This window comes from Rhinichthys klamathensis, unplaced genomic scaffold (assembly GCF_029890125.1).
Source record: "Rhinichthys klamathensis goyatoka isolate OS25496 unplaced genomic scaffold, OSU_Roscu_1.1 h1tg000165l_1, whole genome shotgun sequence".
NCBI classification, from domain to species: domain Eukaryota; kingdom Metazoa; phylum Chordata; class Actinopteri; order Cypriniformes; family Leuciscidae; genus Rhinichthys; species Rhinichthys klamathensis.
Window position 1 is genome coordinate 2,300,258 of NW_026606697.1, and position 6,552 is coordinate 2,306,809.

At 38.5% G+C, this 6,552-nt stretch overlaps 1 long non-coding RNA gene across 1 annotated transcript; it reads right to left on the reverse strand.

Annotated features, from left to right (window-relative positions):
• Positions 1 to 4,550: 4,550 nt before the first annotated feature.
• LOC130091364 (uncharacterized) lies at positions 4,551 to 6,098 on the reverse strand. Its single transcript, XR_008807804.1, has 3 exons — positions 5,948 to 6,098; positions 4,885 to 5,025; positions 4,551 to 4,627 (listed from the first exon to the last, which is right to left on the reverse strand). It is a non-coding gene; the product is annotated as an uncharacterized LOC130091364 (long non-coding RNA).
• Between the last annotated feature and the right edge of the window lie 454 nt (positions 6,099 to 6,552).

The following is a 6,552-nucleotide window of genomic DNA, read 5'->3' on the forward strand; positions in this document are numbered from 1 at the left end:
GTGGTCTAACCCTAACACTACCCCAGACCTAAATCTACCCAAAACCGAAGCGTGTTATATTGACGCTAAAGGGTGCCATATGCGTTGGATATAGACGCTTTGGCAAAAGAGTCAAAATATTACGCTTTGGGATGAGAATGCGTTGGCTATATTGGGTGTGAGGATGCTGGAGGTGGAAATTTATATCCTTTTCTCAGTCACAGCACTTGATATAATTAAACTTAAGTTGAATAACTAAGTTGGAGGATTTCACCTGAAACAACTTCTCTCCAACCTAACAGTGACATGAAGACATGACATACAGACATATTTACAAAAAGATCTGACAATTTTATGATGATTCATATTTAAAAATGATTCTTCACCTGAAAAATATCAGATGCTTTAATGTTACTTTCTATAAGGAATCTTGACCGCTGGAATGGCTCCCAATGGGCAAGTGCAACGTCTGTCACACGTGCCTCGTAGTACCTCTCTAGTCAGGTGATGAAAAGATTGAATAATTGAGGGAGGTTGAATGCTTTTGTTCTCTGGAGTATTTTGTCTTTCAAAACATGCATTGCAGTCTCCACATAGTTGTTTGTTTGGTTGCCACGCGTTGGCAAGTTTCTTCTACAGCTGAGAGCCCTACTCTCATGTCGATTGTAAAGAACCCGTAGATAGGCCAGGAACTTCATATATCTGTAGCGAGAAGACAAATAATAAATTCAAAACAATAAATCCCCCAAAACAGGCTTCTGGACGGTGAACATATAAGAAGCACCTCTACCTGTCTACTATTTTCTTTACCTGTTGGTCAAAGGTTTGTTTCTCTACCTGGTCAAAGGTAGAGAGTTGGTCAAAGGTTGGTTTCTCTACCTGTCGTTTAGGAACCTGGGTGTGCTCTTTGATACCAATCTTTCATTTGAAAGTCATGTGTCTAGTATCTGCAAAACCGTATTTTTTCATCTTAAAAACATATCTAAATTATGCTCTCAATTAAAAATGCAGAACAATTAGTTAATGCGTTCATGACATCAAGGCTAGATTATTGTAATGCTCTACTGGGTGGTTGCCCTGCACGCTTAATAAACAAACTACAGCTGGTTCAAAATGCAGCCGCTAGAGTTCTTATCAGAACCAGGAAATATGACCACATTAGCCCGGTTCTGTGAACACTGCATTGGCTGCCTATTAAACATCGTATACATTTTAAAATATTGCTGATTACTTACAAAGCACAAAATGGTTTAGCTCCCCAGTACTTGAGCAAGCTCTTAACGCATTATAGTCCTCCACGTCTATTGCGATCTCAAAATTATGACCAGTTGATAATACCTAGAATATCAAAATCGACTGCTGGCGGTAGATCCTTTTCCCATTTAGCACCAAAATTTTGGAACAATCTTCCTAACATTGTCTGGGAAGCAGACACAGTCAGTTAAAATCTAGACTAAAAGCACATCTCTTTGGCCTAGCATACACATAACACATTATAGACTTCTATAATTCAATGTTAGGCTGCATAGTTTAGAACCGGGAACACATCCCATAAATCCTGATGTAGAGACAATTAATCGTCAAAGCCTTAAAGGAACACTTTTATATTAAACTATGTTATTCCCTTAACTAAGACGAGTTGATACAAACCTCTCTCGTCTCAGTGCGTGCACTCAATCGCTCTGGCGCGCTGCGATACTTTGATAGCTCTTAGCTTAGCCCAGTTCATTCATTAGGATCCAAACCATAGATCCAAACACCTCCACGTTTTCCCTATTTAAATACAGTTACACGACCAAGTAGGTGATACAAAATAAAACGTGGCGCTTTTCTAAGCGTGTAAAATGGATAACTAAAATATATGGCGGAATAGCACTTGGGAGCACTTCGACTCAGCGCAGTAATATCATCACTCCTGAAAAATCCTCTCATCATCAGGAGTGATGATATTACTGCGCCAAGTCGAAGCACACCTTCCAGCAAGAGGCAGAATGATCCTCTAAGGTCTGTTGAGACAAAGGTAGTCTACCCTTTGATCTCTAGAAAGGCGTTTATTATGTGGTGTTGTTGCTTTGGCGTTCTAGGTTGGCGCAATTGATACGTCACGAGAGGGCGACAATGAAGCGCCAGTGAGTTGTATTTATGCATAACGTTGCCTAAAGAAAGTAAAGAGTCAAGAGTCTGGCTAAAGAAGCCAGATAAATATACAGTTCGAATCCAGTCATTATTCAAAAGACACGACAGGTTTCACAAACAGGGCTTAGACTAAGCTAGGATTAGGCCTTAGTTCAATTATGGTATTTAGTAACTTTTTTAACATGCCCTAGAAAAAAAAAAACGTTACTGGTGTGTGCATCTTGAGACAAAACAATCCCACTGACATATTTTAAGATATGCCAGTGCAGGTCTCTTTCAGTTAAAACTGCTCAAACATGCATTTAGTCTAGGACTAGCTTAACCCTTGTATGTGAAACCGGGAGCTGAACTCTGCAGGAAAGCATTGAATATCGAGAGAGACAGCATACACAGACATCTATGTATAGAATTTTTAATCGGGATTTGTAAAAATTAGCGATTTGCGATGAGGATCCATTGGAGTAATTATGACTGAAAAGTTTCTAGCAACTAGGGAATACACAGCCATGTTATATTAAAGCCACTTAAACAAAAAAAAATTTATGATGAACAGATTTCAGGCTTTTATTAACTTTTATTAAGTTAAAAAAGGGGAATGCAGAGGCATTATTTAACAGTCTCTCTGTCTCATGAAGCTTTGCAGACTCTGTGTGATTTGATAGGCGCTGCACAGACGGTAATTTGATGTCATTCACCGATCGGTCTGTGCAGCGCCGGTTCAAGCCGAACAAGCCTAATGTGATTTGAAGGAGGTGTGGCTTTGGAGATGTTGTGAAGGGAGGGTGGGATCTCATGCTTTCAAAGCTAGTCTCATTGCCTATACCCTACCTTTAAGCAAAACGTTAAATAGTTATGAATTGCTGTCAGACTGTTAAATTCATTAACGTCTGGACAAAGATTTAATGTAGGGTGAATACTGGTAAAGTGGGACAATGGGTAAAGTGGGACAGTTAAGCTTAATCATTTCTATCTTTACATGGATATGTTTTTATTACTAAAAATCAACACTGAGCTCATCATTAGCACGTATGTGATATAAAAAAAAAGATTATGTGGCTATGACATCACTTCCAGTGTGTGGCACATCATATTTAACAACCTTGCAGTGAACCGTGATGGTAAGTAAAATGACATAGCATTCTGAGGTAAATAATGTTAAGGTTATAAAAATGAAAAAACTCATGGATCGTTTGTAATTGTTATATATTTTGTTAGGATGTAATGGAGAATCAGAATTTTTAAAAAATCACATTCATATTACTCTTCTTGGGTTTTTTTTATGCGATTTTGACACTGTCCCAGTTTGCAAATAGCATATTGTTAAACTGGGACAGGGTATTACTGGCAAACTGGGACAGCCATTCAAGTCATTCTAATGGAGGAATTGAGTTCCCTTTTTATATGTCCCTCATAAATTTAGTTAGCTAGATATTTCAACAAAGACTGACTTAAACTACTTATATTGAGCTTGCTTGCGATGCTAATGCAGGCACAGTCCAGACTGCCCAAGCTGGCTTCAGGGGGACTGGGATGTACCCAGTAAATCCCATGGCTATATACACCCCAATGTGTATGAGCCAAGTCTGACCACCGAAAGGCCACTGGCCCCTGAAGAAAGCGCACAGGAACATGAAAATCTGGACTGGTTTTTAAAATTAAATTTGAAGGAAATTAAACCCAATATAAAATGTTGTGGGCAGGCGAGGGAGGGGGTGGGTTGAATCTGCTGTACCTGCACCCCTTCTTAAAAAAAGTGATGTTTATATTGTTGTTTATATTGTTATTGTGTATTTTATTTATAAGGCCTACACTTAAATAACAAATTGATTGTGTTTTAAGTGTCCCAGTTTGCCAATAAAGGTGTCCCAGTTTGACAATAGTGCCTTGAAAAATGTGGTTTGGGGTCATTTGTGTGTTTGAGGAAGAGTCATCCATCCTGTTTTTAATGTTTCTTTCTTTTCTATTGTGTATAGTATAGTAGAGCTCTTAAGCTATTTAGAACAGAATCATATGAGCGGTTAAGACATTTGGATCATAATAAAAAAAGTATGCAGAATATAAATTATCAGAAAGTGTCCCACTTTACCAGTATTCACCCTAATTTAGGTGCATAAACATAGCAAAAACACCAACTCTTCAAATAAATCAATTTTCATTGTTTTTCCACAAGTCATCTTGCTTAAATGTGAGATTTATTTGGTGATAAACAGGGAAGACATCCAAACATCCATTGGTTAAAACAGCACAGTTATGAATGGCCACATTCTTTATTACCTGCTTCACCGCCCAAACCCCCCATACCCCCCAAACCTCAGCACAGGGCCAAGACATTGGCCATCAGCGTGAGTATGGTGACCATTTTCAGCACACACTGGAGGATTCTGCGGTTTGGCTGCAGACGACACTGGAGGATTCTGCGGTTTGGCTGCAGACGACACTGGAGGATTCTGCGGTTTGGCTGCAGGCGTCACTGAAGGATTCTGTGGTTCGGCTGCAGGCGTTAACGGTTCGGCTGTAGTCTTCACTGCATGGATACAGATAATCAGCTTTAGTCAGTCCGTTTAGTGGCATTCAGTCTATACAGATATTCAGATATACAGCATAAAACACAAATTGGAAGTTTAATTTAAAGAATTAATCATTATTTATTCATTTTTTAAACCCATCCTGTGCTTGCAGTGCCACCGGCTGAATACTTTTGAGATTGAGAACGATAAAATCAAACAAGACAAACTGAACAAGAAACCCAACCACTAATATAACAAATACCTGTATATCGAGCCATACACTGATGTCCACATCCATTGCTGCAGCATTTCTCATTGCTCGGACAGTCACTGTCATTGGAACAGATCTCAGCACACATTCCTGCTCCAGAGTTTGTGCTTGGACACTGTCCTGGCTTTGCTGCTACAGACACATGACAGAAACCACATCTTTAAATACTGAATGTCTAATTCACTGTAACAAAAGAAAAAAAAAGAAGAAAGTTTTCAAAGATGACTGGAGTAGTTTTTACAGGAATATTCAGTCTTTCTATTTTAGTTTCATGTTTAGTTGAATGGGTCACTTGCAATTATTTGTGCAAACCTAGCAATTTCTGATTGAATACTTATTTATAAACCATTTGTTTAGGGTTTCTTTTGGAAGACCTTCTACAGCATCCATCATTAATTGAAACTCACTGAAAACAGGCGGCACTATATCTGCTTCAAATCAAAGAAGCTTAGAAATATAGCATTTATCAATAAAATGCATCAATCAGTTTCAAAGACAGAGTGCGGTTACAACCTATAGGGCGAGTAGTGCAATGCTGATAGAAAACATGGACATCAGTTAATTTTATTTACAATTACTAGTATAACTAAGTATTTCTTTTAAAATTGTCAATGCCATCCCCACGGCCACCCACATTTCATCTTAAGCATTTAAACAGGCTACACAACACAGAAGGTACAGATTATTTAGCTCCCAGTCTTTAGTGTAGGCTATAGTTAACATGGAGAAAACGAAACTTTAATCAAAATCATTCAGAAATAAAACCTGGTAACATTTTTTTAGTCATATTATAACATTGTTGATTTACAGTAAACAAAAATGCAGTGATTGTATGGATTTTACTTGTACAATGAAATGAACATTAATATTTTGCAGATTTATAGGCCTATTTTATTGAAACTAAAACAAAGTACGAAGTTCAATTTCCAATGGATGTCTGTACTGAATTCTTGGTAAAAAACAAAACAAGGTGCAGACTTGTGCCTATTAAAGTCCAATTTTGTAAGGCACCTATTTATGCATTTATTCAGACTGTGTTAAAAGAGCTTCTCACCTACGACTCCAGCTTCTATTGTGTTCAAACATGCAGACAGACACAATAAAACAGCACTTAACGAGCAGTACACTCGAGATGTCATCATCCTCACGACCTGTGATCTCACAATCAACTCTGCTGGAAGATTAAGAAGTCGGGAAGGGCGGATAGCGAGCGAGGCACACAAAACTACAATGGAAAAACCCTGCCGCTGCATCATCTGCTGAATCACATAACAAACGCTGTGAAAACAGTTTAGATCGCTTTTTGCAAACGCGTTTTTAAAGATACTTGGAGGTCTGGGCAACTCCAACCTTAATGAAACTCACCTGCCTAATCTTGAAGACCTCATTAGCTTGTTCAGGTGTGTTTGATCAGGGTCGAAGAAGCGCTGCGTTCACGCCTTGTGTCCTATAATTACCGAGATGATTCCTGGACAGCAAATGGTGTCGGCCCGGTTCGGCTGCAGGCGTTAACTTTTGGTAGCCTACTACATTTCACATTGATAAACATGCTGAAACAATAAAAACATTCAACATTTAAAACATTAAAAAACTGATTATTCCTCTGCAAAGCAGCTCTTCATTAAGATTCATGACTGATTGTACAGGCGATCAGATAAT